Source organism: Lepisma saccharinum, chromosome 12 (assembly GCF_977018435.1).
Source record: "Lepisma saccharinum chromosome 12, izLepSacc3.1, whole genome shotgun sequence".
Classification (NCBI taxonomy): domain Eukaryota; kingdom Metazoa; phylum Arthropoda; class Insecta; order Zygentoma; family Lepismatidae; genus Lepisma; species Lepisma saccharinum.
In genome coordinates, this window is record NC_139240.1 from 53,776,468 (window position 1) to 53,791,797 (window position 15,330).

Sequence of the window (15,330 nt, forward strand, 5' to 3'; positions counted from 1 at the left end):
ATCACATTTTAATCGAATCGTTTATTACAGACATCACACATTTCCAGAATCTAGTATTTTAGAAAATCAACAAAACGTACTGCAAGGAACAAAGTTGTTAGATAATAAAAAAGTTCATGCATATGTTACATTAATGTATTACGTTTCGTTTAAGCCTGAAAACATTTGATTTGTACATAAAGAATTCCTGTCGTAAAATGCTTTTCCTCATAAATTTACGATAGTGTTTAATGTTTTGTGTATTTTAAAGCCATACAATGTGATACTTCGTGTAGTGGGATGTATAAGTATTACCAGGCAAATTGTTCATTACAATTTTTATTAATTTTTCTCCTACATTGTTTTTTTATGGGTTGGAATTCAACTAGTGCTGATGGAGAAATTGTGCACTACTACGTTGATGTCTTGTTTCAGTGCTTAAATTGCACATTATATGAAAGAAAGTGAATTAATTATTGATGAACAATTTTTCCTGGAAATATTTGTGCATCAAACTTGTAATGATGCGATCATTACTGGATCCTTTTTTATGTTATAAATTGTGTATGGCTATGTGTTCCTGTACGTTTGGGTTCTTGGCCGTTGGGGAAGCGGTAAGTTTCCAGTAACGGTTTAGGTCATTAGCGGGGCCTATAAATATGAAGGGCACGGGAGCAGTCGACCTCAGATGTTTGGCGGAGTACAGCAATGTAAGAGGTATCTTTTTCTCTGTGGGGAGCGGCTGGGCGAGCTTCCTTTCCTTATTATGTGAACCGACGGCGGGGATGTTAACTTTCTTTCTTTTAATACACACACTTGCTCTTTTCACATTATTCCAATAGTTTATTTCATGTGGGAAACCGGGTACACAACACACATACCTTCAGCCACCTTTTTTGGTACTGAGGGTTATATTTTTTTTTACTCGTGGAGCCAGTGGCTACGCGAGTCTACACACTCTCTTCGGGAAGGGGGGACAGGGTACACCGGAATGTAATTTTGTGAATAACGGCCAAGAATTAACTTCTGTAAATATAATATGAATAAACCTATATATATCTAAAAGGAAATGGGCGTTAAGTTGTAATTTGAAGAGGTACGTGTCTATTGCCTAAACTAGCATCCACAGAACTTCAGGTACTGCAAGTTTTGAACCTCGGGACAAGGATTCAAAAATGTATGGTTGTGTATATTGTGTATGTTGCTGAGAATCAGCTTAAAAGCACAAAATATACCGTTACATACTGGGGGCTCAGTCAGGGATATTTTTTGTGAAAAGTACTGAAGGCATTAGTTATTGTGAAGTGGAAAGAAAATCATAGAAGACAAAATGGCAATTCAAATAGACAGGGAGCTCATTGGCAAGTTGCTAGGCAATGCGAACTTGGAGGGAAGGTCTGAGGAAGATATTGTTGGGGAACTTGAGAGACTTTCTCTAAACCGTACGCAAGGAACTTCGGCAAGGACGGGCGAGGAGAAAATGAACAAAATCTTGGAAAAAAGCAACATTAACATTCCGATCTTTAAGGGAAACGTCGGCGATGTAAGTCCACACGATTACTTGTATGAATTACGCAGTTATCAGGAAATCATGGAAATTGGGGATACTTTTCTCTTAGATAGAATCTTGCCGCTTTCGTTGAAGGAAATCGCTGCAGATTGGTTCAGATTTTCGAGACCTTTCGGCACTTTTAGGGAATTCGAGAAGGCTTTTCTTGAGGAATTCTTTAGTGTCGATTATGATTCGGAAATAGCATGGATCATTCAGAACAATTACCAGTCACCAGACCAGTATCTTCTTGCATTTATTCGACACACCAGGAAGCTTTTTGCAATGAGGGAGAAACGGGGGACAGAAGACGAGATTATCCAGCACGTTTTGAAATTTTCCCACCCTAAATTCAGAACGCACCTGTACGATAGAACCTTTGCAACCTTGAAAGATCTGGAGATTCGCGCTATGGACATTCAAAAGAGATTGTATTCAGAAGCCCTGTACTGAATTTGAATTTAAAATTTTGGGAGCGTCAGCACTTAGGCTATTTTGCTCCCTTCACATTATATAGGGGCCAGCCCCTTATCATTACAAATAACAACTCTAACGTTGCTTAACTAAAAATCTTAAAATGTTCTGACTTTTGTTAAAAGCTGAGGCTGTAAACGGGCACTCAGCACACACAAGGACAAAAAACAGGACAACACACACAAAATTATACTGGCCATAGAGCCAGTCGCCAGAGCCTCGTTAGTCTTTAGTCCAGGGTGCACTACGTGGAAGTGAGGTTGACGTTTGGGCGCCTTAGAAGAAGGCCGCCCCTTACACCCCTGAAGCCCTGTACTATTGTCCTGAACTAAGAGATAGCAGTTTACCACTAGCGTCAACTTCAGGGAGTGTCGCAAGGCAATTAGCAGCCTCGGGGATAATGAACCCTTTCGGCCGCGTGTGAACAGAAGTATCAATGAGTGCCATAAATCCGGGTCTTTTCAACCGCTTGAGCCTTTCCGGGAATTTTGGAACCCCGTCGAGAGCAGAAGAACCGGCGAGGAGAAGGGGGTATGATGGTCCGCAGAAAGGTGCCACCTGTGTCATTTCTAAAGATACCGTTAGACGAGAACAGATAACTCCGGTTCTTGCACGCGTAGAAGGAAAGCAAAACAGGGGGAGGAATAGGGAAATACGCAACTGCAGAAATTTCACTTCTGGCGACAAAAAAACCGTTAGTCACCTGTAAGGTTCAGGGAAAGGACTTCTTGCTATATTTGGATTCTGGTGGGTCTGTGAGCACCGTGTCTGTTGAGATCGCAAGAGAATTGGAAAAACAAGGCAATAAGATTCACAATAAACGTATTAATATTTCTTTGGCAGTAGGCTCTGTACAATCATGTGGGGAAATGTATCTTACTGTACATTTGAATGGGATGAAATTTAAGCACAAATTCGTCGTTCTGCGCAATTGTTTCACGGGATTTATCGCAGGTCGTGGGTTCATAAGGAAGGCCGGCATATCGCTACATTTGAAGCAGGGAGGCTACAGTTTTGAGAACAGTAACGTCATTAATTTATTTTCTGCGGAGAAGAGGGAAGTGGGAAAGAGGCTTCCGTTCTCGCAGCAGGGGAGAACGTCGACTGTGGAAGCTGAAGCTGGGCTAACCGCGACGATGACTGCGACGATGGAAAGAAATGAAACTGTTACTGAAGCAACCGCGACGATGGGAAATTGCAAACCACACCCCGAAACTGAGGACATGATTGACCGTGTCGAATGTTCGACTGACACTGTGCAGAAATCAGTTGCAGATTTCAGCGCTTTGTGTACTGCAGAAAGTGCGAAGCAAATTAGGAAGAAACAGAGGGAAAATTTGCTTCCGAGCACAAAACTGCCCATGCTTCGTCTCTCGGGAATTAAAGATATGGAAGATTCTTCATTGTTGCCTTTCTCTGCCACTGAGGGAAATGAAGAATACAATTCTGAGGAGCCACGTAGGCTTCTGGACACAGCCTCCCTCATTTCCGAGCAAATGAAAGACAAGTTTCTTGCTGACGTAGCGAGGGTTACAAGGAATGAGGAGGTGGAAGGAACGAAGAAGTACAAGGAAAAGGTGAAGACCCAGGCCAAATCTTCGAATTTCGACAACGAGGGAATTCTTAGGAGAAATTTGCCTACGGAAAAGTACAAAGAGAAGGGAAAAGGGAAAATATGGGCACCTACTTCTCTACGTTCGCAAATTCTCGTGTCGTTGCATGATAATGCATTCGCTTGTCATCCTGGGAGATTGAAAACGTTAGCGAAGGTTAGGCAACAATACACTTGGATAGGCCTAACTAAAGACGTTATCCAGTATTGTAAGTCGTGTCAGCCATGCTGCGTATTAAAAGATGACAGGAATAAGCAAGATTTCATGTCAAGTAAGGAGGAAACGAAATTCAGGATGGAAGACGCCAAGAAGAAACCTTGTGATAAGAAACGCCGCAAATGCACGTTTGAGGTGGGGGATAAAGCTTGGCTTAAAGAACATCCTATCTCTGGTAAGGTCCGCAGAGTAACCAGTAAATTCTCGGGAAAGTCCTCTGGATCACATGCAATTGTGGAGCAAACTTCGGCAAATACTTTCAAAATGAAACACAGCGGGGACGGAAGAATATTGAGAGCCAACAGTGACCAGTTAAAGCCTTATTCTTCGCCACCTGACTTTGCAAGGAAAGTAGCCGAATCCAATTCAGCAAAGAGAGCGCACGTAACTTCGGCAGGAGGAGCAAGACGAAGATATATCCCGGATGCGTTACAAGCTGAGAAACATATTCTAGTCTAATTTCAAAGGGGGATTTTTTGTAAATATTGTACATAGGGACTTATCTATCTTTTCTTTATTCTATCCTTCACTTATTTTCTCTACCTCATACCTCATACAGTACTCATACAAAAGTGTCGTTCCGCAGTCAATTTCATCGAGAAAGTAACGCAAAGTTAGTGCGTATTCTTTTACTGTGTAATTTCATCGAGAAGCCGCAGTTCGGTGGCGTTGCCGGGAGTCGAACCAGCAGCCTTGGTGACTTGGATGGATTTCCAGGAGACTGTCTCTCATTGGTCCAGGAGGAAGGATGGAAGAGATGCTGAGTGGGTAAGAATCGACATTGGTTAACCAACTCCAGTGCTGAGGGAAGATCGCGGATCTCGAAGTACACTTGTGGACAAAATTAGTGAACATTGACTGCCAGTGTCGTGTGATCTAATGAAAGTGTGTTTGTAGTGAACAGAAACTGCGGACAAGTGCTTTATGTATATTATTATTATTTTTCTAGGTTACAGAACTTTGATTTTTCTCTCTTCAGGAAGGGGGGACTATGTAATGATGCGATCATTACTGGATCCTTTTTTATGTTATAAATTGTGTATGGCTATGTATTCCTGTACGTTTGGGTTCTTGGCCGTTGGGGAAGCGGTAAGTTTCCAGTAACGGTTTAGGTCATTAGCGGGGCCTATAAATAGGAAGGGCACGGGAGCAGTCGGCCTCAGATGTTTGGCGGAGTATAGCAATGTAAGAGGTATCTTTTTCTCTAAGGGGAGCGGCTGGGCGAGCTTCCTTTCCTTATTATGTGAACCGACGGCGGGGATGTTAACTTTCTTTCTTTTAATACACACACTTGCTCTTTTCACATTATTCCAATAGTTTATTTCATGTGGGAAACCGGGTACACAACACACATACCTTCAGCCACCTTTTTTGGTACTGAGGGTTATATTTTTTTTTACTCGTGGAGCCAGTGGCTACGCGAGTCTACACACTCTCTTCGGGAAGGGGGGACAGGGTACACCGGAATGTAATTTTGTGAATAACGGCCAAGAATTAACTTCTGTAAATATAATATGAATAAACCTATATATATCTAAAAGGAAATGGGCGTTAAGTTGTAATTTGAAGAGGTACGTGTCTATTGCCTAAACTAGCATCCACAGAACTTCAGGTACTGCAAGTTTTGAACCTCGGGACAAGGATTCAAAAATGTATGGTTGTGTATATTGTGTATGTTGCTGAGAATCAGCTTAAAAGCACAAAATATACCGTTACAAACTCTACAAAACATTGTAAGCACGTACTGAATAACATTTAGCAGTTACAAATCTGAAGCTTGTTAGGCAGAAGGCCTACTCATCTCCAAATGTTTTTACATGACAATCTTCGCTGCACTAAGCCGCCACTGTAGTACAGTGGGATGCAGAAGTATTGTTCGGTACATTGCCTACTACGGCTATTGTCGTTAACTTTTCTCTTGCATTCTACGTGTTTTTAAGGAATGGATTACTACATATGAGTGTTTCAAAATCTTGAAGCTCACCTCGCCTAAAATAAAAACAATAAACATGGTGATGGATTGCTTGGAAATGCTTATGCATCCCACTGTACGCATATATCGCAGAATTGGATGTATACCAAAAGCTTCTGCAAATCATGCAGGCTTATAATTATTTATTTACTGATTCTGACCTTCCCGGCAGTGCAGCAGCTGTTTGTCATGTGAACTCAGCATTCGCAGATGCGCTGGCTTTCTGGGAGTATGCACATTTGTTTTGTACTTGAAGTTACACAATTCTCATACAAGATTTTTAATCGTGTTAAGGAACTAAAATTATAATAACTACACACTATTACCAACGAAACAGCATTTCAGAAGAGGCGATTCACCCCCAGAGCCCACCCGCTTTCTACGCCCCTGGACAATACTTACTAGATAGTGGACTGAATTTTGAGACGTTTTCTGGAACTAGGGCAGTTCTCCCAAATTAGCAAATGCCCACGCTCTTAATGGGCTCTCAGATCACGTGGTCCCTGGCCATGATAGACGGGAGAGCATGAAACCAAGTTTCCAACGCCTTAAAATTGGATGTTTTAGGCTGAGAAAAATGAGAGAGAGAGTAAGGGAGGGGGAGAGAAAGAGAGAGAGAGGGAGGAGAAACAGGAAGAGGGGAAAGAGAGAAAGATATAGAGAAAGCGAGGGAGGGAGAAAGAAAAAGAGGGAGAATGAGAGAAGGGAGTAAGAGAGGGAGAAAGCGAGGAAGGGAAAAAGAAAAAGAGAAGGATAATGAGAGAGGGAGAAAGCGAGGAAGGGAAAAAGAAAAAGAGAAGGATAATGAGAGAGGGAGAATGAGAGAGAAGGGAGTAAGAGTGGGAGAAAGCGAGGAAGGGTGAAAGAAAAAGAGAGGGAGAATGAGAGAGAAGGGAGTAAGAGAGGGAGAATGAGAGAGAAGGGAATAAGAGAGGGAGAATGAGAGAGAAGGGAGTAAGAAAGAGAGAGGGAGAATGAGAGAGAAGTTAGTAAGAGAGGGAGAATGAGAGAGAAGGGAGTAAGAGAGGGAGAATGAGAGAAGGGAGTAAGAGAGGGAGAATGAAGGAGAAGTTAGTAAGAGAGGGAGAATGAGAGAGAAGTTAGTAAGAGAGGGAGAATGAGAGAGAAGGGAGTAAGAGAGGGAGAATGAGAGAGAAGGGAGTAACAGAGGGAGAAGGGAGTAAGAGAGGGAGAATGAGAGAGAAGGGAGTAAGAGAGGGAGAATGAGATAGAAGGGAGTAAGAAAAAGATAGGGAGAATGAAAAGAAGGGAGTAAGAGTGGGAGAATGAGAGAGAAGAAAGTAAGAAAAAGAGAGGGAGAATGAGAGAGAAGGGAGCAAGAAAGGGGGAAAGCGAGGAAGGGAGAAAGAAAAAGAGAGGGAGAATGAAAGAGAAGGGAGTAAGAGAGGGAGAATGAGAGAGAATAAAGTAAGAAAAAGAGAGTGAAAATGAGAGAGAAGGGAAAAAGAGAGGGAGAATGAGAGAGAAGGGAGTAAGAGAGGGAGAATGAGAGACAAGGGAGTAAGAAAAAGAGAGGGAGAATGAGAGAGAAGGGAGTAAGAAAAAGAGAGGGAGAATGAGAGAGAAGGGAATAAGAGACGGAGAATGAGAGAGAAGGGAGTAAGAGAGGGAGAATGAGAGAGAAGGGAGTAATAAAAAGAGAGGGAGAATGAGAGAGAAGGGAGTAAGAAAAAGAGAGGGAGAATGAAAGAGAAGGGAGTAAGAGAGGGAGAATGAGAGAGAAGAAAGTAAGAAAAAGAGAGGGAAAATGAGAGAGAATGGAAAAAGAGAGGGAGAATGAGAGAGAAGGGAGTAAGAGAGGGAGAATGTGAGAGAAGGGAGTAAGTAAAAGAGAGGGAGAATGAAAGAGAAGGGAGTAAGAGAGAGAGAATGAGAGAGAAGAAAGTAAGAAAAAGAGAGGGAGAATGAGATAGAAGGGATGAAGAAAGGGGGAAAGCGAGGAAGGGAGAAAGAAAAAGAGAGGGAGACTGAGAGAGAAGGGAATAAGAGAGGGAGAATGAGAGAGAATGGAGTAAGACGGAGAAATCGAGGAAGGGAGAAAGAAAAAGAGAGGGAGAATGGGAGAGAATGGCGTAAGGGAGGGAGAAAGAAAAAGAGGGAGAATGAGAGAGAGAAGGGAGTAAGAGAGGGAGAAAGCGAGGAAGGGAAAAGAAAAAGAGAGGGAGAATGAGAGAGAAGGGAGTAAGAGAGGGAGAATGAGAGAGAAGGAAGTAAGAAAAAGAGAGGGAGAATGAGAGAGAAGGGAGTAAGAGAGGGAGGATGAGAGAGAAGGAAGTAAGAAAAAGAGAGGGAGAATGACAGAGAAGGGAGTAAGAGAGGGAAGATAAGAGAGAAGGAAGTAAGAAAAAGAGAGGGAGAATGAGAGAGAAGGGAGTAAGAGAGGGAGAATGAGAGAGAAGAAAGTAAGAAAAAGAGAGGGAGAATGAGAGAGAAGGGAGTAAGAGAGGGAGGATGAGAGAGAAGAAAGTAAGAAAAAGAGAGGGAGAATGAGAGAGAAGGGAGTAAGAGAGGGAGGATGAGAGAGAAGGAAGTAAGAAAAAGAGAGGGAGAATGAGAGAGAAGGGAGTAAGAGAGGGAGGATGAGAGAGAAGGAAGTAAGAAAAAGAGAGGGAGAAATTAGAGAGAAGGGAGTAAGAGAGGGAGAATGAGAGAGAAGAAAGTAAGAAAAAGAGAGGGAGAATGAGAGAGAAGGGAGTAAGAGAGGGAGGATGAGAGAGAAGGAAGTAAGAGAAAGAGAGGGAGAATGAGAGAGAAGGGAGTAAGAGAGGGAGGATGAGAGAGAAGGAAGTAAGAAAAAGAGAGGGAGAATGAGAGAGAAGGGAGTAAGAAAAAGAGAGGGAGAATGAGAGAGAAGGGAATAAGAGACGGAGAATGAGAGACAAGGGAGTAAGAAAAAGAGAGGGAGAATGAGAGAGAAGGGAGTAAGAAAAAGAGAGGGAGAATGAGAGAGAAGGGAGTAAGAGAGGGAGGATGAGAGAGAAGAAAGTAAGAAAAAGAGAGGGAGAATGAGAGAGAAGGGAGTAAGAGAGGGAGGATGAGAGAGAAGGAAGTAAGAAAAAGAGAGGGAGAATGAGAGAGAAGGGAGTAAGAGAGGGAGGATGAGAGAGAAGGAAGTAAGAAAAAGAGAGGGAGAAATTAGAGAGAAGGGAGTAAGAGAGGGAGAATGAGAGAGAAGAAAGTAAGAAAAAGAGAGGGAGAATGAGAGAGAAGGGAAAAAGAGAGGGAGAATGAGAGAGAAGGGAGTAAGAGAGGGAGAATGAGAGACAAGGGAGTAAGAAAAAGAGAGGGAGAATGAGAGAGAAGGGAGTAAGAAAAAGAGAGGGTGAATGAGAGAGAAGGGAATAAGAGACGGAGAATGAGAGAGAAGGGAGTAAGAGAGGGAGAATGAGAGAGAAGGGAGTAATAAAAAGAGAGGGAGAATGAGAGAGAAGGGAGTAAGAAAAAGAGAGGGAGAATGAAAGAGAAGGGAGTAAGAGAGGGAGAATGAGAGAGAAGAAAGTAAGAAAAAGAGAGGGAAAATGAGAGAGAATGGAAAAAGAGAGGGAGAATGAGAGAGAAGGGAGTAAGAGAGGGAGAATGTGAGAGAAGGGAGTAAGTAAAAGAGAGGGAGAATGAAAGAGAAGGGAGTAAGAGAGAGAGAATGAGAGAGAAGAAAGTAAGAAAAAGAGAGGGAGAATGAGATAGAAGGGATGAAGAAAGGGGGAAAGCGAGGAAGGGAGAAAGAAAAAGAGAGGGAGACTAAGAGAGAAGGGAATAAGAGAGGGAGAATGAGAGAGAATGGAGTAAGACGGAGAAATCGAGGAAGGGAGAAAGAAAAAGAGAGGGAGAATGGGAGAGAATGGCGTAAGGGAGGGAGAAAGAAAAAGAGGGAGAATGAGAGAGAGAAGGGAGTAAGAGAGGGAGAAAGCGAGGAAGGGAAAAGAAAAAGAGAGGGAGAATGAGAGAGAAGGGAGTAAGAGAGGGAGAATGAGAGAGAAGGAAGTAAGAAAAAGAGAGGGAGAATGAGAGAGAAGGGAGTAAGAGAGGGAGGATGAGAGAGAAGGAAGTAAGAAAAAGAGAGGGAGAATGACAGAGAAGGGAGTAAGAGAGGGAAGATAAGAGAGAAGGAAGTAAGAAAAAGAGAGGGAGAATGAGAGAGAAGGGAGTAAGAGAGGGAGAATGAGAGAGAAGAAAGTAAGAAAAAGAGAGGGAGAATGAGAGAGAAGGGAGTAAGAGAGGGAGGATGAGAGAGAAGAAAGTAAGAAAAAGAGAGGGAGAATGAGAGAGAAGGGAGTAAGAGAGGGAGGATGAGAGAGAAGGAAGTAAGAAAAAGAGAGGGAGAATGAGAGAGAAGGGAGTAAGAGAGGGAGGATGAGAGAGAAGGAAGTAAGAAAAAGAGAGGGAGAAATTAGAGAGAAGGGAGTAAGAGAGGGAGAATGAGAGAGAAGAAAGTAAGAAAAAGAGAGGGAGAATGAGAGAGAAGGGAGTAAGAGAGGGAGGATGAGAGAGAAGGAAGTAAGAGAAAGAGAGGGAGAATGAGAGAGAAGGGAGTAAGAGAGGGAGGATGAGAGAGAAGGAAGTAAGAAAAAGAGAGGGAGAATGAGAGAGAAGGGAGTAAGAAAAAGAGAGGGAGAATGAGAGAGAAGGGAATAAGAGACGGAGAATGAGAGACAAGGGAGTAAGAAAAAGAGAGGGAGAATGAGAGAGAAGGGAGTAAGAAAAAGAGAGGGAGAATGAGAGAGAAGGGAGTAAGAGAGGGAGGATGAGAGAGAAGAAAGTAAGAAAAAGAGAGGGAGAATGAGAGAGAAGGGAGTAAGAGAGGGAGGATGAGAGAGAAGGAAGTAAGAAAAAGAGAGGGAGAATGAGAGAGAAGGGAGTAAGAGAGGGAGGATGAGAGAGAAGAAAGTAAGAAAAAGAGGGAGAATGAGAGAGAAGGGAGTAAGAGAGGGAGGATGAGAGAGAAGAAAGTAAGAAAAAGAGAGGGAAAATGAGAGAGAAGGGAGTAAGAGAGGGAGGATGAGAGAGAAGGAAGTAAGAAAAAGAGAGGGAGAGAGAGAGAAGGGAGTAAGAGAGGGAGGATGAGAGAGAAGAAATTAAGAAAAAGAGAGGGAGAATGGGAGAGAAGGGAGTAAGAGAGGGAGGATGAGAGAGAAGAAAGTAAGAAAAAGAGAGGGAGAATGAGAGAGAAGGGAGTAAGAGAGGGAGAATGAGAGAGAAGAAAGTAAGAAAAAGAGAGGGAGAATGAGAGAGAAGGGAGTAAGAGAGGGAGGATGAGAGAGAAGGAAGTAAGAAAAGGAGAGGGAGAATGAGAGAGAAGGAATAAGAGAGGGAGAGAGAGAGAAGATAGGGAGAGAAAGAGAGAAAGCGAAAAAACCTCATTCTTTCTTATATTTTCTTTCTATCTTCCCGAGAAAGAGAGACAGGTTCTCTCTTTTCCCCCTCCCTCTCTCTCTGTTAATTTTCAGGTCCGAAGTCAAGTCAGGACCGAACTCTCTGTTCAGCGACCTCCACGGCGGATGAGGATGATTAATGATATGATGAAATTGATGAAAGGGACACGATCAAAGAACATACATGCCCAGGCACGGATTCGAACCCGGTACCACTGGCGTCGTAGCGCGCTGTGCTTGGTGATCTTTGTGTGTGTCCCTTCATCAATTTCAACATATCATCACTCATCCTCAGTGGCGGCGATTAGGGTGGGCGTGGGGGGCAGTTGCCCACTTTTTTCCACTTTTGCCTTCGCGCTATGCTAAACATTATCTACCAAGGGAACGTAAATTGTCCTTGCCCCTAGATTTGGCACTTTGTCTCTCCCCCAGTTTTGGAACCCAATCGCCGCCACTGCTCATTCTCATTTTAGCGATTTGCTAAAAGTGGTAGAAAAGTGAAAGTACGATAAACAAAATCAATCAACCAATTCTTTGTTTCTCGCTTCCTAACCCCCTCTCCCCCACACACAAATTGATTTGATTTGATTGATTTAGTTTATTTTACTTCGCGTTTTGTGCCTCTTGGCTAATTTGCGAAGATGGAGATGAGTGATGAAATGATGAAATTGATGAATGGACATTCACAAACAACCAAACCCGACCGGGATTCGAACCCGGGACCCTTGGCGTCGCAGCGCGATGTGCTAACCACTCGGCCACAGGGTCGGGCCCCCCACACACAAAATATCACTTTCCAGACCTGCCTTCTGGGAGGTGTGCGAGCTAAAAAAAAGCTCTGATATATTGCTAAAACACCAAGCTTATTATCAATCAATATAAGGACACATTAAGACACAGAACATAATCACCGTCCAGGTAGTTGTTCGAGTGGTCGACTCACACTACCACCCAAGGCCGCCCGCAGGATTTTTTTCTCAGGAGGGGCAGCTTAAAGGGAGGAAGGTGGGGTGTTATAAAGTATCCCCAGCACAAGGATAATTTGCATACACACTAAATCTACTGTCTTTCAAGGCACCCCTCGTCCATATTTGTACGCTACATTTTCAAAATTTGAATTATATGAAGTCTTCCAGATATCTCGGGGAAGGGAGCAAGTGTCCTCCTGGCTGCCCTTCCTACCACCAGCGACATTTTGCCGGGCCCCTTTGCGAAGTGGTTAGCATATCGCGCTACGACGGCAGGGGTTCCGGGTTCGAATCCCAGCCTGGGCATGCATGTTTGTGAGTGTCCATTCATCAATTTAATCACATCATCACTTATCCCCATCTTCGCAAATTAGCCAAAAGTGGCACAAAAAAAGCGAAGTAAAATATAGCAAATTAATCAATAATAAAAAAAGTGACATTTTCTCTTCATGCATGTCTCGAACGTCCCGAAATCGATTTCACCCAATCAGCATTCATTTTCGCCGTCGCGATTAGCCAAACATTGTCGAAAAGATGACGCAAAATGAAAAATAATACAACACTAACATCCCCTATGCAAATAAGCAACTCACCTTTTCCTCTAGTGTAAATTCAGTCCCGTATGTTGATCGCACATGGTAACTGAAAGACGGAGACACACATCCCAGACATCTTCAAGGACACTGCTACGCCTTAACTAATCAAAGGTTCCTGTTCTGCACGTCTCTCGTGCAGGAACAGCGCCCACTGGCGGCGACAGTGTATCATCCTTCAGTGTTTCAGTGTTGCCAACTTCCGTCCACGAAATGTACCTAAAGTTTGCAGTTTTCCCGCTATCACTTCAACGCCACAGAGATCAGAACTGAGGGAAATACGGAATCGCGGCATTTTCGTCAGTTTTTTTTTAGTTCGGTGTTGAGAATGAGAGCGAGTGAGAGAATGGTAAGACAGCATAAAGAAAGGAAGGGGAGAGAGATGGGGAGAAAAGAGAAAGACAGCGAGGGATGGAAAGTGAGACGGAGAGAGCAAGAAGGAGAAGTGGAGAAAAAGAGATGTAGAAGAGAGAAAAAGATAGATGGAAAAGGAGAAAGAGCGAGATAAAGAGTGATAGAGAAAACAAAACAGATGGATGGAAGAGAAGAAGAGGGAAAAACAGCTAGATACAGAAAGAGCGGTGGCGAGAGAGAGAGAGTTATAGAAGGATGGAGAAGGATGAAAGGAGAGAAAGGAACCGAGAGAGGGAAAGATAGCGAAAGGAAAATAAGATGAAGAAGAAGAAGGGAGAAAGACAGCGATTTCTCCCGAAGTAAGTGCTCAATCGATAATGATAAAAAGGGCGATTTGAGATATGAAAAGGTAGAGAAAGATGAAGAGGGGTGGAGGAGGAGGAAAAAAGAAAGACAGCGAGAAAGAGAGAGAAGAGGGAGGTGGAGGAGACGAAGAAGGTATCGAGCGAGGGAAAGAGAGACAGAGAGAAATAGAGAGGAATGGAGAAGAACAAATAGAAAATAACAGATAAAGAATGACTAGAATCCCTAAAAAAATGCACATTTTCTTTTATGTAGAAGCTATCGTATCACGCCGCAGGCGTGAGTCGAACCTAAGACCCGGGCATCCTAAATAAATAAGCTAATCACGTTATAAAAAGGGTCCCGGTGAAGCATTGAAAAAGAGCTTCTTAAAAGCTAATTACGACAGCGACCTTCAGCAAAGTTGGAAAACAACCGCTGACATTGCATTAGGCCAGTACAATATGAGAATCAGGAAATCAGCGTTTTTCATCAGAATCGGCGTTGCCAAAGGACGCGATCGAGTCAACCGTCTTAACGGCCGATAGTTCGAATTTCATTTAAATAGGTCGTGTGAGAAAATCTGTTTCTTAATTGCCTTTAGATTTACAGCGAATTTAGTAATTGCTAGTAAGCTCCTGTTCTGTTTCACATCGAAGTTAAGTCGTAACAATTGAGCTCTTAGATAAGTTAAAGGAAAAGGAGAGAATTACGTTCAATAAGTGATAGCTTAGAAATCGCGTTGACGTTAGGGCAGTTTTGGGAGAAACCGAATTACGCTCTCTAGTTGCGATTTGTTACAGGGTAGGACCACATCAAAGCAAGGGCCTCCAATGACGAGAATTTCCAACGAACATTCCTTATGTCTTTCCTCACCCTGCATGTTCAGTCAAAGGTAGTGTTTTTAAATAGATGTCCGTGTGTTCTTATTTCACGGTGCTAGCCCCTTTGCAGTTTGAGTGTAGACGTAGCTCCTCAGGGCTACCCCCTTTTTCTTACAACGTTCTTCTCGTTTAGCAAGCGGGGGCCAGGGGCTGTCATAGCCTATCGACGATCCCCTAAATCTAAACCCTCTTAGGCTTGAGACGTGGTGGAGGTGCGGGGCAGTAATGAATAAACTACATCAGTCTTGATGAAATGTTTAGTTATTAGCATTTCCTCAAACAGAATAGGTTTGTACAGTCAACGGCAAAGATAATGGTAGGCAAATTGTCCACCGCTATTTTAATTACTTCTTTGTTCTACATTCAATGTTGTTTTACGGAATGAAACTATGTTGGTTCGAAGCAGGCATTGTCCTCTGCTTATTGACGTAATTACTTCAATACCTTATCATTACATTGTGTAATACAGATCGAATGAAAATAATGGTGGACAATTCGCCTACTGTTTCTTTTGCTGTTGGGTGTACAGACATTTCAGCGAAAAATGCAGGCTCGACCAGGACTTACAGGGTCTGTCCTTAAAGTAGTAGGACTGATTTTTTTCTTTTCTTTTTACAGACTGACAGCGGTTACTCCACCAGTTGTTGGTTGAGGTGGGTCTAAGGAAAGGCAGGAAGCAGCGCCAGTCGGCTGCCAGCCATAGCAGAGTGAAGATCGCTTGTCATCGTAACCTCTGCGAGTGCCCCTCGTCACGCTGCGTCATGGCCAAACTTTTGGAATAGCGTTACGCCATCAAATTTTGCGTGAAGCTCGGTAAAACTGGTAAAGAGACCCATGAAATGATCAAAACGGCTTACGGTGATAACGGCATTGGAAGATCGAGTGTTTTTGAGTGGCACAAGCTGTTTCGGGAGGGGAGAGAGGAAGTTGAAGACGCCGCACGGTCAGGACGACCTTCGAGCTCCAAAACTGAGGAAAATGTTGCAAGAGTGAAGA

The 15,330-nt window shown here is 43.2% G+C and overlaps 1 protein-coding gene across 1 annotated transcript in view; it reads right to left on the bottom strand.

The window, feature by feature from the left end:
• LOC145996090 (cytochrome P450 6k1-like) overlaps positions 1-12,888 on the bottom strand; it is a 39,095-nt gene extending 26,207 nt beyond the window's left edge. The window contains exon 1 of the mRNA XM_083132344.1: positions 12,755-12,888. The gene's annotated coding sequence lies outside the window, so the exon portion shown is untranslated. The remainder of the gene's footprint in view (positions 1-12,754) is intronic.
• Between the last annotated feature and the right edge of the window lie 2,442 nt (positions 12,889-15,330).